Source organism: Molothrus aeneus, chromosome 12 (genome assembly GCF_037042795.1).
Source record: "Molothrus aeneus isolate 106 chromosome 12, BPBGC_Maene_1.0, whole genome shotgun sequence".
NCBI classification, from domain to species: Eukaryota; Metazoa; Chordata; class Aves; order Passeriformes; family Icteridae; genus Molothrus; species Molothrus aeneus.
In genome coordinates this window covers 16,041-26,559 of record NC_089657.1, presented here as the reverse complement: position 1 = coordinate 26,559, position 10,519 = coordinate 16,041, and the positions used below count along the sequence as shown (strand labels likewise).

At 50.4% G+C, this 10,519-nt stretch overlaps 1 long non-coding RNA gene across 1 annotated transcript; it reads left to right on the top strand.

Moving 5' to 3' along the window:
* Positions 1 to 4,393: 4,393 nt before the first annotated feature.
* On the top strand, positions 4,394 to 6,613 carry LOC136561717 (uncharacterized). Its single transcript, XR_010784394.1, has 3 exons — positions 4,394 to 4,433; positions 6,298 to 6,361; positions 6,593 to 6,613. It is a non-coding gene; the product is annotated as an uncharacterized lncRNA (long non-coding RNA).
* Positions 6,614 to 10,519: the final 3,906 nt, after the last annotated feature.

Below are 10,519 nucleotides of genomic sequence, written 5' to 3'. Positions count from 1 at the left end.
AGCAATATGACTTCTCATCTCCGTCCGTCCCGACCACGCTACCCCCCCGATGCTCCTACAGGTAGAAACTCACTCACTAGCTGGAAAAATCCTTCCAATGCAGTTTTTTCTATTTTTATCCTCTGAGTGTCCAACTTCTTTTGCTAAATTTCTGTAGATTTGAGCTCAAATTACCATTTCTGACCAGCACAGAGACAAATGATGAAACATTCCTGAGTTATTCTTACTCTTCATTTATGGAAGTAGCAGCCAGCACTAAATTTGCATGATCTAACCAAAGCAGACATTTCACAGAAAAGCACTTTCTATAGGAATATTGAAAAACTATAGATTGAGGTAAAACCATCAAGTTTCTGCCCTCACTGGTGCAAAGTCACATGATGTTTAAAGAGCATCCCACTGAATTTTCTAAAGATGTGTGAATGTGTCATCTGGACCACAGGAGATAAAGCAGGGTTAAAACACTGAGCAAAACTGAAGTTAACAAACACAAGGTTCATCAACCTTGCAATAGAAGCTTGCAGAAACCTTTCAAGGCTCATCCAATAAAGCCCCGTGGCACTTTGTTCTTCCCCCTCCTCCCAAATCTCCATTCGTCTGAGCCAGCATCAGCAGGAAACTTTGCACAGAAGCTTGCCAGATAAAATAGCTATATCATCTGCCATTAGTTTTAGAGAGTTCTTCAAAAATAGGTTAAAAATTATTTTATCTATTATTTTTTAGCTCTGTCCTAAGTTAGGGATGGGCCAAGTCTTGTGTCTTTGTCTCACAGAAAGGTGGTTCACGTGTCCTTTAATATTATATGTGCAAATATTTCCCATCTGCATTCTGCCTTATCAGAAGGCTAATTAATTGCTTTATCATACTATATTACATTACATCTAAACCCAATCTGCCAAGTACTCCACCCCACACACCGCACCCAACTCATGACTGTCACCCAACAGTCCCGACACACACACACACACTTGGCCCTGACAGGCCAAGGAAACAAAACACCATCACTTTGGGTGAACAATCTCCACGCTGCATTCTACTTCAGCACAAACACAGGCACAGCAAATGAGATAAGAATTGTTTTTCCTTCCTCTGAGGTTCAGAGAATGTGAATCCCAGAAATATTCTTGGGGAGAATTGTGCCTTGCTTTTCTCTGTGAAGAGAAATGCGGTGACAGGTGCACCCTTGCCTCCAGGGCAAAGAATCACGGAATGGCTTGGGTGGGAAGGGACCTTGAGGTTTATCTTTGATTTATGCAACACTTCAACAGGCAAGAGGGGGCTCATCTGCCTCAGAGCTGCTTGCTTTTCTCACACCTTTCACAAGCAAAGCCTGAAGCAAACCCTCCCAAGTTGCCCTATCGACCAGGGGACCCCTCAGCACTCAGTGACACTGCCAGCAAAACCTCAAACTTTTACTCACACAGGGACGAGGCCGTGCACTTGGTCGTAACCCAGATTCTCATTTTCCAGCAGTAGCCTCGAACTTCCTTTGTTCTCTCTGCAGGCCTTTTTGCAAGCACACCGATTAACAGACTACAGAAGTTTCACCAGCAGACTTCAGCTAAATCCAAAATTGGTTTCTACCCCAAGTAAAATTTCCAACCCCCTGTCTCACCTGCGATGTTTGGAATTTTAGGAGGTGGCAGCCCACTCGAGATCCAAGGTCCTGGGCAGGGTGCAGACCCAGGGACACAAATGCCATCCCTTTTCCAAGGGAAACAAAACTCATCACCCCAGTTTCCTTACATCAGTTTGCCGAAGACGTTCGGCACTCCCAGGTCACTCAGAGTTCTCGTTGCTGCAGACTCGGTCTTGGAGTTACGGACTTACGCTTCCTCCTAACACTCACCTCCCCACCTCAGCCCCCTGCTGCTGCGTCCCCTTCTCCGCCCCTAACCCTACTCTATTTTCCAGCCCGCCCTTGCTCCATCCCTCACTCCGCCCTTAACCCGTCCCACCACACCTCCCGCTCCATCCATTACTTCACCCACCGCCCACCCGTGAGTCCCCTGCAGCAGCACGCAGGAGCCCGAACCCTCGGAGGACGGCGCAGCTCTCGCAGCAGGACAACACCCAGGCGAGACAGGCAGGGACAACGTCTGTGGGCTGCAGGGTGTCACAAGGGGCTGCGGGCTGAGGGGAGGGGGCTGGAGAGTGACACAGAGGATGGGGGGAGCTGAGAGGCAGAAGGGGGCTTTAGGAGCAACTGGGGGGCTCCAGGGTGGCACGGAGATGCTGGGAGTGGGGAACTTGAGGGTGACAAGAAAAGGGTGAGGGGGAGCAGATGCCTTGAGGGGTAAAGTGGGGCCTGCTTGAGGGTGACAGGTGAACCAGCCCTCACACCACCCCTAACCAGGTGGAGAGTGCACGGTGGAGGCCAGGGGCCCAAGGGACAATGTCAGAGGTCTCGGGGTGGCACGCAGACATTGCGGGCTAAGGGGCAAGGAGGGGGAGGCTTGACAGATGGAGAGCTCACACCGAGGGTTAGGGGTACAAAGGACACAGGGTACCAGGTAGGGTTAGGGTACAGGTGCAGCAGCCCTCAACCCAACCTCAAGGTAACCCTAAAGAGCACCCCTAGGACCCCAGTTTTCCCCAACAGCAGCACAAGGCAATAACCCCAATGCTAGGACAGCCCCAGAAGTCTCCCAGCAGCTGCAGGCAGCAACCCTAATAAAAAGGTAGCAATGATGTTTGTGGTCTAGAGAGTGACAGGTAGGAGTTGGGGGCTGAGCAGTTTTTTAGGGGATTTTTAGGGTTTTTCTCACGGCTTTCAAAGGATATTTTAGGGCTTTTTTGGAGGAGTTTTCCAGGAAATTTCTGGGAACATTTAGGAGACTTTTAGGGCTTTTTCAGGGCTTTTAAAAGATTTTGTTAGGGTATTTTAAGGGCTTTCTTAGTACTTTTAAGAATTGTTTGGGGGGGGGGATTTGTGTGTTCTTGGGGCTTTTTTAGGACTATTGAGGGGATGTGGAGGACTTTTTAGGGCTTGGGTATTTTTAGGGTTTTTGAGGGAATTTTTAGGCTTTTTTAGGGTCTTATCAGGGCATTTTAAGGATTTTTGGGGTATTTTTAGAGCTCTTTTTGGACTATTTAGGGTATATTTACAGATTTCTAAAGGTTCTTTGGGGATTTTTAGGGGTTTTTTAAAAGTATTGTATTTCCAGTGTATTCTAACAGCATTCTGAGGCTGTTTTTAGGTTTTCATGGGGTTTTTAGGACATTTTGAAGATTAGGAGTTTTTCAGGGAATTTTTAGGTTTTTTTTAGGGTTTTTCATGGCACAACACATGGAGGCTGAGGGGCAGCTTGAGGGGCACTGTGGGGGCTTGAGGGTGACAGAGGCTGGGAGCTGAGGGAGGAAGAGGGAGAGGGGACAGCGGGTGACACACAGAGATGCTGAGGGTGGCAGGGGCAGCTGTAGGGTGACACAGAGAAGCTGGGGGCTGAGGGGCAAAGGAGAGGGGTCAAGGGTGACGCACAGGAGCTGAGGGCTGGGGGGCAGAGGGACCGGTTGAGGGGTAAAGGGATAGGGCTTGAGGGCTGGACAGTCCAGTGGAGATCAGGGGTACAGGGTACAGCTGTACCACCCCTCACCCCAGCCCTAACCTCAGCCTAAGCAGCCCCCCTAAAAACAGCCTTTTCCCCCAACAGCAGCACAACGCAGCAACCCTAACAGCGAGACCAGACAGCAACCCTCACACAGCAGCACAATGACAGAACCCTCAGAGGACAACGGACCCACTGCAAAAAGGTAGGGATGACATCTGTGGGCTAGACAGCAAGAGGTAGAGCTCGGAGACTGAGCATGTCTTTGTGAGGCTTTTATTCCAGGACTTTTAAAGGTATTTAGGAGATTTTGGAAGGGACTTTTCTGGGACTTCTTAGGGTATTGTTGGGGCTTTTTCAAAGCCATTTTATGAGTCTTTAGCATATTTGGAAGATTACGGTCAGGGTCAGAGGAAACACCCTCTGAAAAGGCAGAGTTTTAGGACTGCAGTGGAATGCTCGAGCAAGGGGCCAGCGGCGGCACAGCGGGTTGGGTCCCACGCTGCCAGTCCAAAGGTTGTAAGTTTTAGACCCAGCTAACTGTTTGTGGTTAGGGTTAGATGCTCTCAGCTATGGTCTGGGAGAACTTCCGCACAGAAAAACTCACCTCCCGCGTTTCCCGACGCCAGTTTGCAGGAGGTGCTCGGCACTGCCAGGGCAGCCCGAGTTCTCGGCGGGGGCAGCTTTGCTCCCGGAGAAATCCTGCGCCGGCCCTCTTCCCCGTAAAGCCAAACTCACCCCCGCTGCGCGTCGACGTCCGTTCGCAGGAGGCATGCGGCACTCCAAGGGCGGCAAGAGTTCTCGGCGTCGGCAGCCGCAGTCCGTGAGAAATCGTTCTCTGCGGTTTTGGAGGAGGTTTCGGCCACGGGCACACAGAGAGGAAAGGTTAATTTCCTTGGAAAGGAAAGTCTGGCAGTCCATGGGGCAGACGAAGGGCTGTGCAGGGGAAGGAACTCCTCACAGGACCTTTCTTCACCTCAACCCCAATCCAAGGTCTAGCAGCCCCCCCGTGTGCCCAGCTGCTTTCAGAGGGTTACCCAGGCACACCTGCACAGGGAGCCGCTAGTCCCGAGGGGCTAACAGGGGCATCCCAAGGGTCCCTCCAGGAACTACGGGCGGAGCATCCAGCACGGACTAGGGAGTAGCCGGACCCACCCGGGCACGGAGCAACACTTTGAGAAAATGCCAAGGGAAGAGCCCTTTTGCCAAGGGGCAGCATCTGAGCGGGCCAGGCAGCACGTGGAGTTCCAGGAGAGGGCTTTCAACTTTCCCCTTTTACTGTGCCAGTCCCTCCCCAGAGCCCCCAGACCCTCCACAGCACTCCCAGAAAGGAGAGGGGTTATTAGGAGAAAAAGGGTTTAGAAAAAAGGGAAAAAGCTTCCTTTTCCTTTATTTTTTGTGTCCAAACTGGGAGGAAGTCTGCTTCCCCTGCAATTTTAATGGTCTCAGTTGAAAGAATCCCTGCCTTTTCTATGCTGTTAGGGGTGTTAATTGACAGGGAGTCCTCATTTTCAATTATTTTCCAGTTTAAGTAGAAGAGGAAAATCTTGGAAATGTTTCTTATGGATTTAAATTAAGGGCAGCCACCCCCTTTTTGTTGACCTGAGGCCTAAATTGAGGGAGAAGCCCAGCTATCTCTCCATAAGAGTTTGAACTGAGGGAAAAATCCCTCTTTTTTTCATCACTGGAGAGATATAAAGTGAGGAAAATCCCTCTTTTCCCAGTATTAAGGAGAATAAATTAAAGGGCAGAAACTATTTATTTGCTATTGTATTCGTTTCAGTAGAGGTAACTGCCCCATTGCCTCTGTTTAAGGGGTTCACTGGAAGGAAGCTCTGCCTTTTTCAGCATTTTAAGGGTTTAAAACTGCATTTCACGGCCCTTCTTTCTGTGCCATAGGACTAAGTATCTCAGAGCAGGGTGAGCCTGGCACCTGGCATGCACTTAACCCTTACACTGCCTGGGAAGCTTTTATTTATCTTATTTTTACTTATAATATTGATAGACCTAATTAGAGGTCCCAATGAGACTTAGACTATTCATATCATAAGCATTCTTTTCCACCCAGCATAGTCACACATGAAGTACTACTTAGTAGCCACGAAGGAATAATTATGTAAGTCAACAGCAAATCACCCAATTTACCTAGATAAGCTGCCTAAACAGAAACTTTTATTTCTTACCAGTTTTCTGCCCATTAACTCCAAGTAGTTGTTGCAAAAAAAGAAAGTGCTGTTATTTTTCAGAAGAGTTTTCTTCTATAACAAGCCCTTTACTCCCCTTGAACTCGAGTCAGAGGAGCCAAACAGCAGCAGCTGCTCTGAGGGTTTTTATACCCGGTGGGATTCGCCCCCTCCCTTTTCCCGGGTGCCACGGGAACGAGAGGCGGGCACCATCAGGGGTATATTAACCCCAGCCTTTGCTCAGGGCCTTCATTCCCCCTCTGGGAGGTGCTGGGATAAGAGCTCTCCTCTCATTTCAGTGAAGAAGCTCTTTCAGCTTATCACAGCTTGTTTTCACCAGGTGTTTCTGGGTATCTAAAGCAACAGAGGCTTTGAAGATACTGTGAAGAAAACAGCATAGAATACAGGGCGTATTTAAGTTCACAATTTGGGGTTTTGTGTTTAGGGGTGGTAAAGTGCATTTGTAATTTCTGGTTTTGTTCTTATATTGTTTTGTATCCTTTTTTAGGAGGAGTGCAGCTTCTAGAGACTCCAGGTTGTGTCAGCTACAACACTTTTTTCAGCAGATTCATTGTGTCACAAGAGGCATCTGCCCAGTGTCCAAGATGATGTTTGAGACTGAGGCTTCAGGTGAGTTGAGGATTGTGACTAGGAGAGGGAGGGTGAGCAGGTATCCGGTTAGGAGTTATTGTTGGGGGGGTGATTTTGAAGGCAGCAGGGTGAGAAAGGGTGTTTATTTGAGGCCCCCCCACCCCAAAGCTTTTCAGAAGCATGGCAGAGGCATTCACACGTCTTGCAGCACACAAGGTCATCCACTGCACTCACACGAATGCCATTTAACTTTGCCTTTCTCTAACCCAGGTGCCACTCACAATAACGGCCGCAGCCTTGGAATCAGGATGAAGCTGGAGCCTGAAGGAGCCAGGCACACTCAGGAGAGGGCAAGTAGCTGACTCGCTGGGATTTGGCCCACATAACTCTGTACTCATACTTTGGTTTTGTTTTTCTTTATTGTAGCTGACCAAGAGGCTAACAGGCGATCACAGGGCCCTCCGAGGCAGACTCATTTCAGGTGCAATGTGGATCCTCATCACCGATCATCCAAAAGATAAGTCAGAGTCACAGCCTGGAGATGGGACAATGGGAGAGCAGCGGGTTGGGAGTTCCTGGGACAGATTTAAAAATTAGCAGAGGGAAAAGCAATCTCCTCCAAGGGGACTCTTAGGACAGCTAAAGGGAGAGGTTCTACTTTTGATGGCAGCTTTCAGGCGGGCAGCGCAGAACAGTTCCGGTCCCCATCGTGTTGTCCGGCGTACCGTGTTACCTAGTGTGTCTTTGGGGTCCCTTTTGCCTTTTCCCCTCAAGACCCTCACCACAAGCATAATGTGTTGTGTTTATCGTCCCCCTGTTTGTCACGTTCTGTGTCACGGGTGTCCGCACATATTTGTGCCGGAGCTGCTCTGCCCTGCCCTGCCGCATAGCCTGCTGCAAGAGGACAAGTCCCAGGGACTTGCAGTTTGTGGGGCGTTGCCAGACTCTAGATGATATTCCTAGATAGCCAGAAGATGTTTGGAGCTGTGAAGTCATCCTGCAGCCCTTTGACTTTTGTCCTCACTTTCTTTCAGATGCAGAAGGATAAAATCCAGGGCAAAATCCATCCACCCATCCCGAGTGAGGAGGTTCCCCCGAGCAGGTCAGTCACCGTTTGTCTCTGCAGGGGGAGTGTAAAGTGTGACTTTGTTACAGCTCTGGTCTTTCTCTTTTTAGGAGGTAAAGCTGAATATCAGCAGTCAAGATGAGGTGGGCAAGGTGAGCATTGAGTAGCTCACGTTGTTGTTAATGCTCCAGTCTCACTTTCCGGTGCAACTCTAAGTATCCATTCCTGTTTCTGTGCTTTAGGCAATCAACTCGGAGTATGCCGAGCCCCCGTCACCCACCGGCCTACGCACCGGGTGTGCCACTCTCCCGAGCCCTGCGGAAGAATCACGCGACTTGTCGATGAAGCCTCTGCCTTTTCTATTTAAAAGTGTCACCAGGGTAGCCTTGGGCACCGGATGAGGAGTCGCGGTGAGTCAGGGAAGTAGGGAGGAGCAGTGAGGGTCCGCTCAGGTTTCAGCCGCGCCACATCACCTCGTCTCCTTTTACCCCAGGCTTACCCCGTGACAATGGCATCAGCCTCGGAGGGCGGCCGAAGGGTGCGGCCCCAGGAGCCGGGCATTCTCAGGAGAAGGGTGAGTGGCAGAATTGTTGGGTTTTGGCCAGTGTGCTGCATTGATCATGCATTAATATTTGCATTTCTTTCATGTAGCTGACTAAGAAACAACAGGGAGTTGTTGAACAACAGTGCCAGCAGGAATTTCCCAGATGTTGAGGCTGCCTTCTGTTGCACCTGACACAGACCTGCATCCCCAGATGTCTGAGAGATAAGTAGAGGGGTACAATCCACAGAGGGGATGAAAGCGGGGCGCAGGGTAGGGACCCACCGGGAGGGATTTTTGAGTCTCCTTTGGAGATGGGGGCGTCCATGAAGTGGCCCCTTAGGCCCCATAAAAGCAAAGCCTGACTTGTGATCACAGTGCTGAGGTGCGCAGGGCAGAGCAGTCCCGGTGTGTATCGTGTCACTTGTCTTTAGTGTATTATGTGTGTTTGGATATGTCATGTCTTTTATCTTAGCCCTTTGTGGGGCCTGTCAGAAACCTTGGCATCATTGTTAGCATCTGTGATCTCTGCATTCCTCGGCCTGGCACCAATGCCATAGACCTTTGGATTCAGGAGCTCAGACAGGCATCAGACTCTCTTGTCTCTTTAGAAGCATCTGGTCAGATGTCTTTTCAGGTCTTGATCTGAGCTGTATGGACAGCTCTGCCCCGCCAGGATCCATTATGGCGGACTAGGACTTGAAAGAATATGAGGGCAGGTAGAGGCTTCTGGCCATAGGAATATCGGGCATCCATCTTTGCAGTTTTTGGACTAAATCATTCGGTTAGTATCTTCTTCCTCCAGGTTTCTCTGAGCCTCATCAGCTCACCATCGGTCTCACCTCGGTCATCTCCTTTTGCATTCTCTCAGTCCTCGCAGCCATTTTCCTTGCCAGGCGATTTCTGTCCGTGTTGTGTCCCCGTTGTCTGTCACGTCCTGTCCCGTGTCATGGGTGTCGGCACACATTTGTGCTGGGGCTGCTCTGCCCTGCTGTATAGGCTGGTGTAGTAGGAGAAGTCCCGGGGACTTGAAGTTTGTAATGTGGGCTGTAGTTGGACTCTAGGTGGGATTTGTAGATGGACACAGGATATCTGGAGCTCTTAAGTTATCCTGCAACAGTTTGACTCTTGTCCTAACTTTTTTTTCAGATTCAGATGGATTAAATGTGTGCCAGAGGGCCCCATCCCGGGTGAGTGGTTTCCCCCGAGCAGGTGAGGCACCATTTGTCTCTGCAGCAGAAGTGTATGTGGTGACTCTGTTACAGCTCTGTTTTTTGTCTTTCTTTTTAGGAAGTAAATCTGGATACCAGCAGTCAAGGTGAGCAGTGGAGAGAAGTAGCTGTTATTGCTCAGGTCTCAATTTCTGGTGCTGCTCTAAGCTTCCATTCTCTTTTTTTGTGGTTTAGGCAATCCACTGGGAGCCTGCCAAGCCCCCGTCACCAGCCAGCCGATGCACCGGGTTCCCTGCACGTGTGAGCCCTGTGGATGCATTACAGGACCTGGTGATGAAGCCCCGAACTCTTCTATTTCAAGGTGCCGTCCAGGTGGCCTTCAGCAGCTGCCCAGGAGTTGCGGTGAGTTGGGGAAGTAGGGAGGAGGAGCGAGGGTCCTCTCAGGTTTTAGCCATGACCAATCACCTCATCTCCTCTTAACCCAGGCACCCCCCGGGACGACGGCCTCGGTCTCCAAGCATGCCCGAAGTGTGCGGCCCGAGGAGCTGAGCGTTCTTAGGAGCACGGTGAGTAGCAGACTTGTGGGGTTTTGGCCGAGGGGCTGCCAAGATCAGGCACTGATGTTTGGTTTTCTTTAATAAAGCTGTCTAAGAGACACCAGCCCGGTGCCAGCAGGACCTTCCCGGCTGACGAGGTGGCCTTTCTTCGCACCCGAGACCGGCATCCCCAGCTGTGCGAGAGATAAGTAGAGGGCCACGACCCAGAGAGGGGATGAAAGCAGGGGGCTGGTTTGGGAATTACTGGGAGGGGTTTTTCAGTCCACTTTGGAGGTGGGGGGTGTCCATGGGGCGACCCTTTAGGCCCCATAAAAGCAAAGCCTGACTTTGGATCACAGTGCTGAGGTGCGCAGGGCAGAGCAGTCCCGGTGTGTATCGTGTCACTTGTCTTTTGTGTATTATGTGTTGTTTGGATATGTCATGTCTTTTACTTTAGGCCTTTGAGGGGCCTGTCAGAAACCCTGGCATCATTGTTAGCACCTGTGCTCTCTGCATTCCTCGGCCTGGCACGCAGGCCATAGAACTTTCCACTCGGGATCTCAGACAGGCATCAAACTCTCTTGTCTCTTTAGAAGCATCTGGTCAGATGTCTTTTCAGGTCTTGTTCTGAGCTGTGTGGACAGCTCTGCCCCGCCAGGATCCATTATGGCGGACTAGGACTCGAAAGAACGTGAGGGCAGGTAGAGGCTTCTGGCCGTAGGATTCTCGGGCATCCATCTTTGCAGTTCTTGGAATAAATCATTCGGTTAGCATCTTCTTCCTCCAGGTTTCTCTGAGCCTCATCAGCTCACCATCGGTCTCACCTCGGTCATCTCCTTTTGCATTCTCTCAGTCCTTGCAGCCATTTTCCTTGCCAGGCGA